The sequence below is a fragment of the Hesperophylax consimilis genome, chromosome 25, assembly GCF_061612785.1.
Source record: "Hesperophylax consimilis isolate HC1 chromosome 25, BYU_Hcon_1.0, whole genome shotgun sequence".
Lineage (NCBI taxonomy): Eukaryota > Metazoa > Arthropoda > Insecta > Trichoptera > Limnephilidae > Hesperophylax > Hesperophylax consimilis.
In genome coordinates this window covers 20,481,153-20,498,427 of record NC_142860.1, presented here as the reverse complement: position 1 = coordinate 20,498,427, position 17,275 = coordinate 20,481,153, and the positions used below count along the sequence as shown (strand labels likewise).

At 31.2% G+C, this 17,275-nt stretch overlaps 2 protein-coding genes across 3 annotated transcripts in view; one reads left to right on the top strand and one right to left on the bottom strand.

Moving 5' to 3' along the window:
- LOC149411655 (ABC transporter G family member 20) overlaps positions 1-8,546 on the bottom strand; it is a 177,762-nt gene extending 169,216 nt beyond the window's left edge. Inside the window, exon 1 of one of the 2 annotated variants that reach the window (XM_089646950.1) lies at positions 8,300-8,546. The gene's annotated coding sequence lies outside the window, so the exon portion shown is untranslated. The remainder of the gene's footprint in view (positions 1-8,299) is intronic. The other variant, XM_089646951.1, reaches the window with a different exon arrangement.
- The window catches only part of Osi17 (DUF1676 domain-containing protein Osi17), a 159,396-nt gene that overhangs the window by 30,792 nt on the left and 111,329 nt on the right, over positions 1-17,275 (top strand). The gene's annotated exons all lie outside the window — the stretch shown is intronic.

Below are 17,275 nucleotides of genomic sequence, written 5' to 3'. Positions count from 1 at the left end.
CAGGGTATTTTCAAAGTTAGTCGAACATGTTTCAGTGTCATCACTGTTTAAAACATTGTTCCAATCCTCTTTTTTTTAGCTTTTCAGTGAGAATGGTCATATTAATGGTGGATTTTTTAGTTATTATATTATGTTTTTTTTGTTTAATATTGTTATTATATAGAAGTAAGCATGAATGATGGTCAGTTATGTTAGTTTTCCAAACAATTGATTTTAATTTGTGAAGATTTTTAATATTTACGTTTGTCCAGATATGATCTAAGCAGGATGGAGTATGTTCTTTTATTTCTCTTGTGTTTTTATTTATGCAAGATATGAAGTTTTGTTCAGTCATACAGTTAATGTATTCATTTTTGCAACCATTTTCAATTTTGTCATTAATGTTTAAGTTAAAATCACCTACAATGAAGCAAAGCTTATTTTTAAATTTCGATAATATGCATTTACGGTCAAGTATTTAAGCTAATATAAGGAGGATAGTAATTTTGGGTACTACCTACTCCCCCACTTGGCTGAGGGATAGTTAACAAAGATTAACTCCTAATTCCTGTAATACATACGACTATATAAATTTTAGGTACATTTCAACAAGATTATACAATACTTGAGTGATACTCAAACAAATATGTGTAGGTATACTCACAAGTATTTAAACTAACCATTAAAATGACTGCCTCAACACAGGCTAGCCGGTAGCCTAGTGAGGCAGGTTATGAGAATCCTCAACTTTACCTCAACATATTTGTGCAGAAATACGTAAAATACTAAAATTATATGTAGAGTATTTAAGCTAATAGAAGGGGGATAGTAATTTTGGGTACTACCTACTCCCCCACTTCTGCGGGATAGTTAATTAGTGGTGAACACAATATTCAACAGTATTGTTAACTAACTTTCTAACTACACACCGTTTCGCTGAAAGAGTTGGCAGATAGCATAGACCGTCACACAACTCTGTCTTGGCATACATTCCTTGCTCCATTCACATTCATGTGTCGTCTAATATAAACTCTTTTGCTATTCTGACACAATGTATTTTTTCAAATCGTTATAATATATAGATTTATAATTTGGGAAGCGGGTATGGGTACCGTCATGTCCTCATTACTGCTTTGGCAGTTTAGCGGGTGCTTGTATTGAAGAATAAAAAATAATAATAGGTAGCAGAAGTCAGGGCGCCAGAGGAAGAAAATAAACGACCAAGTGAATCAAATAATTGAGTCGGCCCATGTCAAGAGTCAGAATAAAAGAAGAGTATGTATGCCAAGACCGAGTTGTTTGGCGTTCCGTCATCTCTGCCTACCCCTGCAGCGAAACGGCGTGGTGGTTAGTTAGTTAGTTCAAAAATAATTATTATATACTAAATATCTACAGCCTCATTTTTAATTTTAGTTAATTTAAATCATATTAGCATGTTTACACTGTATAATTGTTCAGTATATTAGCATATTTACACTGCATAATTTGTTCATTATATTAGCATATTTATGCTGTATAATTGTTGAGTTTATTAGCATGCTTACATTGTAGAATTGTTTAGTATATTATTTTTTAAATAAAAATGATTTCTTTTGTATTTATAAATAAATATATCAAAATTCATTTTTGTGGGTTTCAAAAGGCAACTAATTTCAGTAAAATTAATTTTTATCATTTCTTGACTATACCACTCTCCTTTTTATTTTGTTTTTAACACACATATTTATGAATGCATGCATGTATGAAAATATTGGCTTTATAAGTGTTTTTATTTATTTACCATTATAGGTTCTATTATTTAAATTCAATGTCAATTATGGCATTGGTGTTGGCTAATGCGTATTAATTAGTTTTCATTGTTTACATCGTTTTGTTTTCTTTTTAAATTCTTCTGTCTATAATGTTATGACATACCTTGTTTTCTGTTTTACTGGTTTACAACAATCATGAATAATTGTGTGCATGTACATTAGAGTGTCCCAGGACATAAGGAAGTATTTTTTTTCATGAATTTAAATATGCATACCCTCTTATTTTATTCCATTTGATTCCAATAACTCATATAATAAATATTATTTTGATTAAACACCGGCAACCCGTGCCGACTTGATGCCAAACATATGGTACAGAGTTAATATGGAAGGATTTTCAACTTTCATTTTTGTCGGATAAATAAAATATAAAAATGCACAAATGTTCAATTATGTAGTATTTTATATTTAAACATGGTTTATTGATTAAATTTTTTCTTCATACTTTGTTTTTTACAGTCAGGATAAATCTTCCTGTGTTCCTGAACGCATCGTAACAAAAATAATTTTTGTTCCTCTTTGACCGTGATATTAAGCCATGAAAATCTTGCATTAACTTAACAGTTCTTTCAGCTGTATCATTCACTACCCTCAGCGGCGACACCTTCTTTCTGACTTCTTGATACGAAGCATTATTTGACCACATCGTAGGGAATTCGTTAAGAAAACTGGCATCTGTGTACAGACGATCAAACAAATACTTGCTCTTAACTGAAATGAAGTCGTAAATATTTTTCTCTGAAACAAAAGTCACTAAATTATGATATAAACAAAAACCTCAATACAAAACATAATTTAAACTACTTAATAAACTTACTATACAATTTACCATCAAGATCTTCCTTCGATGGGATGTAAAGTTTGTCATGGGTTGATAAATTTTTTTTTTTTGATATTTTGAGCATTTTTATTTTAGTTGTTTGATCCACAGCATGGTCAAACAGCTATAAAATAGATCCTTCATCGGTCAAATACCATAACTGCTTACTGAACAGAAATAAAGCTGCCATTGAGATGTTTTCATCAATTTTTTCTTAAGCCTTCGTCGATTTCAAAAAGCACAAGTCCCGGTTAGGTGCTTTAACTGCTATAATACATTGTAACCATGGCTTGACATAGGATGTTACTATGAACAGGCAAACGTCTAAAAGTGCCGCCTTATCCTTACCGGTAATTTTAAATTGCGCACAAATTAATGATATTTTCAAGGAATAAAGCGCCTTTGCCATCCATCGAGCACCTGGAGGCCGAATCTTAAATTTTCTAAAATATCACACAGAGCTCTAAAAACTCTCAATAGTCATCTAAAAGTATTTTTGTTGTCAGTGCAGTACGGTAAAAGTCAAGCAAATCATTGATTTCGGAAGCGGTTAGGTGCAATGTGAGATTTTCTCTGTAGCATTGAATTTTATCGGGATCAACATTTTTACAGTTATCTTGAAACTTTTTGAAGAGTGGTATATCAGGGCTTATAGTCATTTGACTGATTTTTACTTCAAACAGAGCTTTAAAAAACCAACTATGGCTATATTTGGTATATATTGACAGTTAAATTCACTTTCCAGATATTGTTGAACAAAACTTCAAGAACTTGTCCATTAGATGGCATTTTAGAACCCGATATTTGGTGTTTTACGACTCCTATTAAAAATATACTCTTTTTAGAAATGCGTAAATCTAACAACATCTTGCCTGAACGAGTGATTTTCGTTTACTACAACTTTCGTTAACAAAATAGCAAGTTACTACAAGCTCATCAACACGTTTGCTCGCTGGCGTCTTAATGTACAAGTACTGACATCTTTCGATGCAAGTCGGCACGGGTGGCAGTTGTCCAAAGTAAACGAAAAAAAATTTATAAGTGTTTTGTCATTATTAAAACAAAATTAGAGGGTATGCGTTGAAAAATAACAACTTTAATTTTTTTGGGACACCCTAATGTACATACATACTTTTATATTTTACAATTTGCTTTGTTTACAATATAAAATGTAATAATTTGAGTTCGATGTTAATCATAGTGTTAGTACTTGTATTCTTCATACTGTAATAAACTGTCAATTTTCTTGTGAAAGTGTATTAGGCTTTAATAAATAATCTATTTTAATCGAATACCTATTATACAAAGAAACCCGTGTTTCTCTACCCGCATAATTTTCTTCACAAACAGCCACTGCCACCCACCGGTGGTTACGGTAGTAGACATCCCTTGGTGTCATATCGAAAGTAAGAGAGTTTGGCGGGGGTGGCTGAACGTTGGTTGGAGTGGGTGACGAAAATGTGATTTGTTATAGAAGGGCCGCGAATGCCTCAGATTATTAAAAATGGGCCCGCCGACTGTGTCGGTGAGTCTGGAAGGTTCCAGAAAGTTAATAAAGGTTCTCGAATGCTCTAGAAGGTTCTAGAAGGAGAAACTTCAAGAAGGTTCTATAAGGTTCCAAACTGACTGGCGGAGTGTGTCGGTGAGTATAGAAGGTTCCGGAATGAAAATGCTCTTGAAAGTTACGCGTGGTGGGCTACAATTAGTAAGTACATAAAATAATAAGCGTTAAATGCTGCTTGTACAATGATGAAGCACATGGCAATTAGACGATCTAATCCACGACGCCTGGATGGGAACCCTATGCATCGAATGTGTCCACTTGGCTACTATCCGGTCAAAATGGTCTTTGTTAAAATAGATTTGACAGTAAGAGAGTTTAAAAATGTTAATGTTTGACATTTCATGCGTTTTCAGTCGTGTTATTTGGATTCAAATCATTATAACGACGTATAGTCAATAACTTTATGTAATCATCCGAATGAGAACGGTTGAAAACACGAATACGGTGAACAAACTTTATGTAGACAACGATGTACTGACAGTTTGCTTGTAACGATTGAAACGTAACAGTAGCAATTATTGTGGTTATGAACGTGGATAGTGATTATATTGTCCAATTAAAGATTTGCTGTGATAGAATCAGCGCGTTGAAATTTAAAGAATAGTTAAATGTGTTTTGTTAAAGGTTATAAACTCGTAGTCTTGAATCGCGAGTAGGTACATAACATGGCACAGAAAAGATTGAGAAAGTACAAATTTGTTTTCGACGATACCTTGATTTTTGGGCTATCTCTATATATGAGTCATCATAAATCAGCCACGTTTTTCAGGATTTCATCACTGAAAAGTCATAGATTTTCCACAGACGTACTTATTTTACAAAAAATAGCAATATATATGATAGATCGCTCTCAATTACTTGAACGAATTCAATAAAGAGTGCCCATCACACAAACCGGCAAAACTGCACATTAAACACTTCTCAATCTAACCCTAAAACAAAACAAAACAAATCCATTCACCGTGCTTCGTACATTTTAACATTTCATACAGAGAATTCACCGCGCTTCATACATTTTAACATTTCATACAGTGATTTCACCGCGTTTCATACATTTTAACATTGCATACAGTGAATTCACCGCGCTTCATACATTTTAACATTTCATACAGTGATTTCACCGCGCTTCATACATTTTAACATTGCATACAGTGAATTCACCGCGCTTCATACATTTTAACATTTCATACAGTGAATTCAATTTATTCGGTAATTAAGTCACATCTTCAAACATGAAATCGATAAATAACATTCATACAATACAATTGTATTAATAATGAACACTTTGGTGTCGGAATTTTTTTTTCATATTTCAAACATTGATTTATTTCGTCAAATGAGTATCTCGTTGGTGGAAGATAAACTTTGAAAAAAAATTACTAAAAGTTATATGCTCGTCTTTTTCTCACAATTCCCTTTTATCAAAAATTGTTTTATGTTAGTTTTTCAATCATGCAAAGAAAAAAATGGTAGCTTTGGATAAATTTGTTTTTGCGTCCCTGAAAATTTACCTTGCCTCACTCATATAGTATAGTTGGACTCTCTGTGTGGTGTAATTTTAATTTCGTATGCACCACTTTTCAAGTTTTTTTAAACCGGTTTTCAAACCTAACCATTCCTTCTTCGGAGAACAGCTTAAATGTAGCGCAACTTTGCACAAGGTCCCAAAAAAACAACAAACAAAGGACAAATGCTAACTCTGAAAATTATAAATCAAAATAAACAGTCTACCAATATTCTTCATACTGTAATAAAGTGTCAATTTTCTTGTGAAAACCTTATTAGGCGTTAGTAAATAATGTAATCTAAACTAATATTTATATATTATAAAAATAAACCCGTGTTTACCAGCCTAATTTTCTTCACAACCAGCCACTGCCACCCACCAGTGGTTATGGTAGTAGACAGCCCTGGTGTCACATCGAAAGTAAGAGATTTTGGTGGGGGTGGCTGAGCGTGGGTGGGGGTGGGTGACGAAAATGTGCTTTATGAACACACCTTTTAATCATAGAGAAGTCAATGTTCTTTAAAATATTTATATATCTATATTTATTATTTGATTTTTGTTTACATTCGTTCAGTACTTAATTCCATTCAATTTACCGTCCACCTCACATCAGTGTTTGTATTATTTTTATACAATTATTTTGAAATGTTTTTTATTCTAGAAGGATATTCGTGATAAAAACAGTGCAGACTAATAAAAAAATATGTATTATACGTGCATAAGTTCCCTTATTGTTGCAACGGAATAATCAAGTTTTGAGAATGACAATATTTGTTTGCAAAAGAATACAGGGTTACATATAGTAACGTGTCATTCTATTTTAAGAAAATGTGAGAAAAATGCATATTGAAAGTTGCATTGAAATAAATTTTGGGAAAATTTATTATTATTTCATTTTTATTTTTTTTATTTCTTGCTAGAGCAATCCCGATTAGTTACAAAACTCATTATAGGACGAGAGGATATTACAATAAGTAGGTGAGAATTAATAGGTACAATTTAACTTTAGTATTTTGATATCAAAATTATAAGTTTCACATACGAAACAGTACAAAAAAAAAATAATCATGATTATAAGTTTCACATATAAAACAGTACAAATTAGAAACAGTAAGGTTATGTAGAACAAACAAGAATAGGGATAACTTTTTGAAGCTTATAAACCATTTAATAATGTTGACGAAGATACAACTCTCAGAGAAAAAAAATATGGAACAGAAAATAAAAAAAAGTTAACTCTTGTAAAAATTTATGTTCTTTCCAGACTTATCGAAAAAGTCAGTTAAATATATATAAATAGTTAAAATAAGTAAAATTGGATAGATATGTCCGACACACTATCTAGATTGTAAAAATATTCAAGTAGAGCTTTGCACAAACACGCACACACACACACAAAAAGTGGAAAATAATTGAAGATAAAATTAGTAATTCAAAAATTAAAGTATTAGATCGATAAAAATGACGGATTGTAATGAAGTGGCAATAGCTCAGTTGTCAGAGCGCTAGTCCCATTAAAACCAGATGATCCAGGTTCGAGTCCCAATTGCGGTGATGATATTATGTTCGTCAAAGATTGATTTATTAATAATTAAGTTTATTTTAAAAGTTCAAGTCCTGACTGATATTGATATTTAATAATTTTAATGTTTTTTTCTGAAACATTACGACTGATCTTTCGCTTGACTGATATTCTTATCGGCAAAAAGTTTTTCAACAAAACAATTATCTCAGTAAGGGTTGGCAACTATCAAGACCGAGAAGAAATGTTTTTAATTTTATCGAATCGTGAATCAACCGATTTGTTTTAGGTCAAAACAATTTCAGTGATTTTATCTTACCTCTAATTTTAACACTTCAAGACTTTGCCAATATCTTGCGCAAATTTGAAAAACAACCGGAGAAAGATGTTGAAATAATTACCAATAAAATAATGCGATAACACAATGAATAGTTAAGTGCACTTAAAAAGTTTTTTACATAAAATGATTGTGTTTCATTCTATAATAACATTTTACAAGATTTTTAAAAACGAGTAATGTGTTTCAGAAAAGTATTTTTTTAAGTTACAGTACATAATTTATCATTTTGTAAAATATCTTGTAAATTATCTATTTTAAACCTTAGATCTTGTTTTTTTTCGAAATTTTTACAATTATTTTTATTTCGTTAGAGTTGTTTCGAATTCCCAAATAATGATCAAATTAACAGTGAAAATTTCGTAACACAAGGTTTAAATCAAAGACAGAAATAATGAATCCACATACTTTTGTATATTTGTGTTTAAAAAAAATTAAATTAAAAAAATAAACAATGTTTTTAAAATCTATTTTTTGGTCACTTTACCCAAAAATAAATTATATGATTATTTATATGTTAATAATATTCTAATAGGTAATTAAAAAATTTTCAAACGCTTCTTCTCAAATATGGAATATTTTTGAGTTTAAAAAAATGAGATTGGTTGAAATAAGAAGCTACAATTTTAGAAGAAAAAAAACATTTACGTACCTCTTAGATGATTTTGTTCTGCCCACAAATTGTTAAATAACGCAAAAAACTCTGAAGACACATAATTTTTGTATAAAATTCGGAATAATGAGTAATTTTTCACTTACTTAATTGAGAGAATTAAAAATATATATTTTTACAAAATTAGAACAATTAAATGAAAAATATTATTGAAGACACCGTACTTAAATAAACGTGATTTGTTCGCAATAATTTCCGCATCAGTTTTATGCAATTTCTTCAGTTTATTTTTGCGCAATGACAAATTGAAGCCGTTCAATTTAAACTGAATGAATTTAAAATCAAAAATTACTGCAACAGACGAACGCTCGTTACAAACGAGTACCCACCGCGAAAGACTGACCAAAACTAAGCCATTAGCATTAAAACACCAGTCTACCAATGAAAGTTACTAACTTCACTTTTTACAACAAAAATGTCAAACAAACCAACCAACAAACTTTAAACACATCGAATTAAACAGTAACTTTTTATATGCACGCAAGTTTTATCTACTTATTGCTTCTTTTTATGTGTGATTGAATGTTACGCGTCAAAAATCAGTATATAAGAGTGAAAGGAAATCATTTAGTAAAATACTAGTGTGTAAAAAAATTCGCATGAAGCGTTTGTCCGGTGTAAATTATAGAATTTTTTTTTGAGGTGGTCACTTTTTACTGGCTTGTTCGTTGTTACGTTTGTGACTGTGTCTCGTAATTTTTTTAGTATTTTATCTGTTGGTAATCGAATTTCACAGCGTGTACGCGAATTGTACTGGATATTATAATACGTTAATATAAATCAGGTGGTATGTATTATGTATGTCAATTGACGATATTGCTCGTCAATAATCGTATTTCCGTATGTCAAAAAATAATGGATTTTGTAATGATTGTTGGTCAATGGATTGCTGCATAAAAAGATGTAATGGAATGAGAGTTATAAATAAGCATGTAGAGATTATAGTGGTTTCTTTTTGGGGTATAATGCCGTGTTGCGCTTCCTCCTTCTGTAACATCGCCAACTTTCGGACAGCATTACAGTGTTCATCATCAGGTCTGACGTATGATGTAAAATGAACAGAATGGCATGCAGGGAAGTTTCAGCTTAGGAAACAATAAGATTTAAATATTGAAGACAATATTAGTGATTCTTAAACGCAAATCTGAAACAGAAAAATCAGAAAAGGAAACGGTCACATCTGGGACACGAACCCAGGACCCTTGTCTTTCCGGGACAATGCTCTACCAACTGCGCTAATGGGACCCTATCCTCATCGGTCACTTTTAACTGTATCATACTTCGAATAAGAACTACCAACGTTGTCTTCATTTTTTCACCGCACATTTTTATTGGCAACTATCTTTATGTATGATCGCAAGATTCAACCCGAACTAAATGCAATCCTAGACAGCGTCTTATAGATAAACCTATCTTATTGTTTTTATTTTTAATGTGCGACATCTATTGACTTTTTCTGCAAGTCTAGAAATGAATTATTATTTTTCGGAATAACTTATTGAGTAAAACCTCAAATTATAATATTTAAATATTGAAGACAATATTAGTGATTCTTAAACGCAAATCTGAAACAGAAAAATCAGAAAAGTGACCGATGAGGATAGGGTCCCATTAGCGCAGTTGGTAGAGCATTGTCCCGGAAAGACAAGGGTCCTGGGTTCGTGTCCCAGATGTGACCGTTTCCTTTTCTGATTTTTCTGTTTCAGATTTGCGTTTAAGAATCACTAATATTGTCTTCAATATTTAAATATTATAATTTGAGGTTTTACTCAATAAGTTATTCCGAAAAATAACAATAAGATTTATTTATTTTAGACGCCCATTTGGCACATATCATATGTTAAAATTGTAAAGAATCTAAGTATATAATAACAATATTATAATAATCTTTATTATTTATAACTCCGATTATAATAAGAGTTACTACATTAATATACTTAATTAATAAAGTTAAATTATATTAATATAATTATAGTTAGTCACTATATTAATATATAACTATTGTATGTAATAATAGTTAATCTATTAAATACAAAAATAAATAATTTGCGACTCTTAATAGACTAACTATTATATTAATAATAGTTGGTGATGATAGCGATTTGAATCTCTAAATAACAATGAGGTCTAAATAATAAAAACATAAATAATATGCGACTCTTAATTGACTAACTATTTTATTTTTTAAATTTTCCGATTTTATGTCCGGGTTAAATCTTCCCCATAGGAAAAACTAAAACCTTCCACACACTTTTCCACAAATGATCAGCTAGTCAATCCACATTATGCAAGTGCATTATATAAACATAATAAATACAAAACAATACAAGAACAACATAACTCACCAGAGATCAAATGGGAAAATAATTCACCGACTCCAGATATTTTCATATCAGAGGGTTCGGCTCGGTAGAACTTCTAACAGGGCCTATAAATCCTACTGATCCCTCAACATAAATATTTAAAAAATCTTTCATTATCCTACATGTATTTAAAATGACTGATTTTTGCTCATTTTGATCAATAATTACTATTATTATTGACTAAATGATTTGCTTCTTTCAATAGACTAACTTTTATATTAATAATAGTTAGTCTATTAAGAGTCGCAAATTATTTATTTTTTTATTATATAGACCTCATTGTTGTGAGGTCAACGTATTACAGTGATAATGTTATTATGATAGGGATTTGAATCTAAAATATAAAAATAAACAATGTTTAGATCTTAGTGTGTTGTTTCTTTTAGTTGGGTTGTGTTTATAGCTCGTGTATATGCATTAGCCTAATAAGCCCAGGGCCTCAATTCTCAACGAAGTCATTCCAATCGATCAAAGAGTTGTTCGACCCACTCGTTGTTCGAGTGGTATGACTTTTGACGATTGGCGTATGTAGTTATGTACCTTCGACGAAACTTAAGAATGTCGACCAATGAATGTACTTTCGACGGCGATTACGAGCGGCCTTGATTGGATAATCGATACCCAGGTCCACGAATGACTTGATCCAGTTTTTTTATTTGTTTTTGAAAGCTAGATTGTTTATGTTGTGTTTTAATTGCGAACGAAATAATATTATGCAATTTTGGTCGGAGGAAGTACTGTGTCCTTTGTCCAAAAGTAGTATTCATTGGGGGAATTAACGAGAGTACATTTTTAACACAATAATAAACTGATACAATTAAGAATTAAGAAGCAATGTTATTAACATTAAATATGTCGACAGAGCAAGCTTCATTCCCAACACAATGCAATCTCTGTGAACAAGATAGTTAATTAAGTGCGAGAAGCAACTACATTAAATGGTGCGATGAACGACTTAAGATTTTTTTGTAACATTAGGCGATGCACTACGTCATGTAATATTTTAAATTGAGCCGCTAGCAATAACAACCTTTACGTAGATGGCGATAAGGCTTGAATTACCGCTTAACACCATCCGTCTGTTTTAATTTATGCAAGAAAAAAACATGGCCAAAAAGTGCCTTTTATTTTATTTTGTGGATGTTCAGGCATAAATATTTAACTTTTTTCATATCATTTTATAAATAACTTAATTTGCCACATTATACAATAAAATCATAACCGAAAATGGGTTCGAAAGTAGGAGATTTTGAACTTTAAAGCAGTTTTCATAGGACTATACATAATTTTTTTCTGGGCTTATAAAAAGACTTATCTAAAAAATACACGATTATTTCAAAGGTCAAGATGTATTCTACTCACAGTATTAATTAAAGCATCTGAAACATTTCTAGGCGACCAAATTTTCAAACCAAAAACACATGATTATGCATTACTACGTATGGCATCGCCTTCAACCTGTTTAATTTAGATTATCAATGAAAATATGTAAACATACATTTTTGTTATGCCTGGCATTTAAAGTGAAGCATCCAATTTCTGTAAAAATGGATGTCCAACGACAAAAATAGACATTAAAACACCTACAATTACATATTTGATAGAAAGGAAACATAGGTTGAAGAGTTTTAAATTAGTGAGCTTTTTCACAAAATATTATTTTAATTTAATACAGTTGTATTAACTATTTGTTGTTAAGAGCTTGTAAAATGAGTAAATTACACAGAAAACACTCTTCTTTAAAATATCTCAAAATGATATTAATAAATTAAATATGCAACCTATGTAAAATACAATATCGCATATTTCAACGAAGGATTTTTTTAAAGAGTTCGTTTCGCGGAATCTCCACATAATACAAGTAGACAATATTCCTAAGCTATTACCAAAATTAAGTTTTCGATTTTGCAGTCCAGTTACCAGAATACAGGGCGAGGCAATAAATAGTGCAGTTTTAAAGGGTTATAAAAAAAAACATCGCAACTCACAGAAATGGGGTTCATTTTATTTTATTTGGTATATCATGCAGTTTTTTACATCAAGATCATGTCTCCCAGCAGCGGTACATTGATAATGGTAGGTTCTGAAGTTTTCTCGATAGGTATAGCGGCGATTTCCTCCTGAATTCGATCCTTGAGTTCTTCCAAGGTGTGAGGTCGATGTTTAAAAACATTTTCCTTCATGTAGCCCCACAGGAAGAAGTTTAGAATTTCAGCTGGAAGAACCGATAAGTCCTTTGGATGGCGAAGCCCAGATGTTGTCCGGATCAAACCATGGTAACGACTGAAAATGGAACTACCCTCCCGAAACAATAAGACTCTCTACAAGGTTCCTACCCCCACACGGGATGTATTGGCCCTTCATAACTGCACTGTCTGTTTTGCTGCATCCTGTAGATAAATTTTGATAAAAGGATTTGAAAGGATGCATTACACTCAGAACCGGTTTTACCTGTTAAAGGCCCTAACCCAAGATTTTGGTCGTCCCGTAAACAACGAAATCATAATTTGAGATATTAGGCTACTTTCTTCGTGAAAATTAATTTTATTACTTCTTTAATCGCTAAATCATTTGTGGTGAAATTTCAATTAAATGAAAATAAAACACTTTGTTCAAACCACTAACTTTTTATCAAAATAATCGACACGCTTCAAAACAATACTATTAATTAGTAGCGATATCCTGATGAAGAAACCATTGGTTTTGAAACATGGAACAAGATGTTTTATTTTAATAAATTTGTTTTACTATTTCAAATTATTAATATAATTAGCTATTAAGTCTAGCCATTTAATAAATAAAGATTCGAAATTTTAAAATTGTAAATTCATATGTCATACGGCATATATTCTGGTCTAGTAATGTGTAATTTCTATCACCTAAGAAATTCTAAAAATATAGTAGGTACTATAGGATTCATATGTCTTATACTGATTTATAAATGTGGAAATTCTTACTATACAATTGTAAATGTTTTCCAAAATGCATTGGAAAGAATCTCAGACTTGTGATGTCCCGAAAGAAACCATTCATCTGTTCTGAATGCAATTACTAATGTTATCCAAATTGATCCTTGTAATAAATTACATCTTTGCGATTCTTTCAAGGATAAAGAAACCATTCTGTCACTTCGAATGCAATCAACAATGTTCTCAAAATTTGTTTTGACAGCATCGCCATTCCATTGTAAGAATATTATGTACTAAATACACAATTTAGTTGTCCTGAAACGGGAATCCTTCGCAGTTGGACAGACAAAGGTTAATTTTGTTTTGTATTGTTGTAATTTATATATTTTATTTTTCTTTTTTAAAACTTCCGATTTAGTTGTCCGGGTTAAGTCTTCCCCAAAGGAAAAACTTAACCCTTCCACTCACTTTTCCACAAATGATCAGCTAGTCAATCAACACTATGTAAGTGCATTATATAAGTAAAATAAATACAAAACAATACAAGAACAACAACACGTCAAATCACCAGATATCAAATGGGAAAAAAAATTCACCGTCTCCAGATATTTTCATATCAGAGGGTTCGGCTCGGTAGAACTTCTAACAGGGCCTATAAATCCTACTGATCCCTCAACATAAATATTTAAAAAATCTTTTGTTATCCTACATGTATTCAAAATGACCGACTTTTGCATCTTTATATATAAATTTTTTGATAGATCTATACGCCTAAATTTTTAATTAGAGAGCTAGGTATAATGCCAGTAGCCGAAATAACGAATGGTAATATTTTTATAGTCTGAGAATGCCAAATTCTTTTTATTTCATTTCCTAAATCTGTGTATTTTCTTATTTTTTCACTAACAGATTTTTGAATATTACAGGAATTTGGAATAGCAACATCAATGATATAAGTTGTTTTTTTAATTTTGTCATGTAAAACTATATCGGGTCTATTATGACTAATCGCTCGGTCTGTTAGTATAGTTTTATCATAATATATTTTATAAAATTCGTTTTCTAAAAATGAATTTGGTTCGTATTCATAATATGGTACTACATTACGGCAGTCAATCAAGTTATGTTTAATTACCAAATTTTGGTGAATTATTTTTAAAACTTGATTGTGCCTAAATGTATACTCGGACGGTGCTAATATAGAACATCCCGATATAATATGTTCTATAGTTTCCGGAAAAGCCAAACATTTTCTACACAAATCATCAATTTGATTTGTATCTTTGATTATATGCTTTCTATAATTTTTAGTATTAATGACTCTATCCTGAATTGCAAGCATAAATCCTTCTATTTCTGCGCTCAACTCTCCAATACTCAACCATTTGTTTGACTTAATTTTGTCAACATACGTTTGGTTGAGATAATTGAAGTGTTTTGCGTGTAAAATTTTATTTGACCAGGAATCTAATAATTCCTGGTTGGGATTTATAAAAATTTTGGCATTCTCATCGTATAAATTTAAAAGTGTAATATTTCTATCTGCCTTGCAAATTATTTTGTGCATTTCTGAGCTATGAGCTTTCCTATGGAAAAAAGTTCTTAGCATTTCTACCTGATTATGTTTCAAAGAAGTTATTTTGACTATACCTCTACCTCCTAAATTTCTAGGTAAATTAACTCGTTATATATATTATATATATTTATTATTTTTATTATTTTATTATTCATTACATTTATTATATAAGTACATTTTTGTTTATTTGTTACAATATAAGATAAAATATTTCAGGATTATAAAATATTTATAAAATATATAAATAAAAAAATTATAAAACGAAAACGTTTTATATGATAATTTCCTATTAGGATATATAAGTTGAAGTGGAAGGCATTATCAGTCCGTGGTGAGGCCGCTTCATTCAAATTATTAATCGGAGACCCCTCACTTTATAGGAATAAGATTACAAGAAACTTGAATTTCATTATAAATAACTATAAAAACGGTATGTTTCACAGAATTTGAAAAATTCTAAAAATTTCAAAGTTACTTAAAATTAGGATCCTCGTACATATACAGGGTGTATCGGCACGTACCCGACAAACTTTAACCAGCTATTCCTTAGCACATTTGGAGTAAAAAATGTTATGGGCACTTTTCTGTCCGGTAACATTTTTTTTAATAAAAAATTCAGTATTCATATTTTCACCACATGTCACCAAAGTCTTATCCTTTGTCAAAGTTTGAAAAACCATCTGGCAATATTTTAATAATGTACGTACGTACCTACGTTGGCGCGCTTTTACAATCACAACGAAATGGCACGGCACCATTCGTCTCATTTTTAACTATTATTATTTAGTGTGTACGAAAGAGCGAAGACACTTTTTGACACACTTTCCAATAACAGCTGTTGAACACGAGAAACAATGCAAATGACAGTGACGGAGTGTGGATTTTTAAATTTATTTTTTGTTTTTAATGGAAAAAAATGTTACCGGACAGCAAAGTGCCCATAACATTTTTTACTCCAAATGTGCTGAGGAATAGCTGGTTAAAGTTTGTCGGGTTAGTGCCGATACACCCTGTATAGCACCATGCTCATTGAAGTAAGGAACTTTTTTGTTCAAACTTGGTTTGTTCAAAATCTTAAATCTCCGATAGTTTTTCACCGTTGCTTTGAAATTTTGACACAACTTTTTACTCAAATACGCGTGTGTTTTTATATACCTTTATTTTATAGATGTCACCTGTGACAGGTAAAAACATGTTTTTAAAAAAAAAAACAGCGCCATCTGTTGGACGAAAAGCAAGCTAGTCAAAAATAAACTCGTAAATGCAGCCGTCAGTGTCGTTGACATTTTGATAGTTCACGATCTTCCGATGATAGTAGAGAGCATAGATATAACACTCACGTTGATAATAGTTTGGTGTTACAAAGAAAAAAGAAGTACATTCCAATATTAAAAGCATGGACAATACATTGAATATTGTTGTAATATCATTACGGAGAAAACTTATTCATATGATATATTGTTAATTTGTTAAAAAATCAGATCAAATTATTCGTTTTCCTGTTAAAACTGGAGGCCTATAACGAATAATTTGACAAATTTAATAACAAACTATCAGTAAAGCACGAATATGCTATGAGGAAGTCAAAACACGTGTTCTTCAAAATCATAAAAGTTTCGCATCTCGTCCGTTATATTTATTCCGATAAGGTCATCTGTATGAAATCGTATTCAGATATATTCTGAATTACTGAAATTTTTTTGGGAAATAAATAATCATGCAGTCACATTTTAACAGTATTTTGATAAAAATTTTCATTTTTCTCCGTACGACGAATATACGGATTGTATAAGCTGAGCTTAAAATCAACTGATATACCAGGCCTACATCTCCAAACAATCTAAGCCTGTTTATTGGTAAATTAGCAAAAAAATGAGCAAAGATGTTCTCCGATCAGAGGTTTTAAAACAGCGTCACCAATAGTGTTTCACAAACTGTATCCCGACACGAACACGTTGCGGACCAGGGCCGCTTGCGACCGTTTTGAAACCAAACAAGGTCGCGTCGTGGACAAATATTACGACATTTATTACCTGTTATTTCCTTTATTTACAGAGGTTGAGCCCTGTCGATAGTACTATCGGAAGAAATATTGCCATTACTATCTGCTTAATAAATAAATTTAACAGCTATTAATAAAATGTTGTTTAGTGCATTGACTTTTTGAAATATTGGCATACAGAGCTCCGGACCAAACAGGCTCCTTTCTCTTTC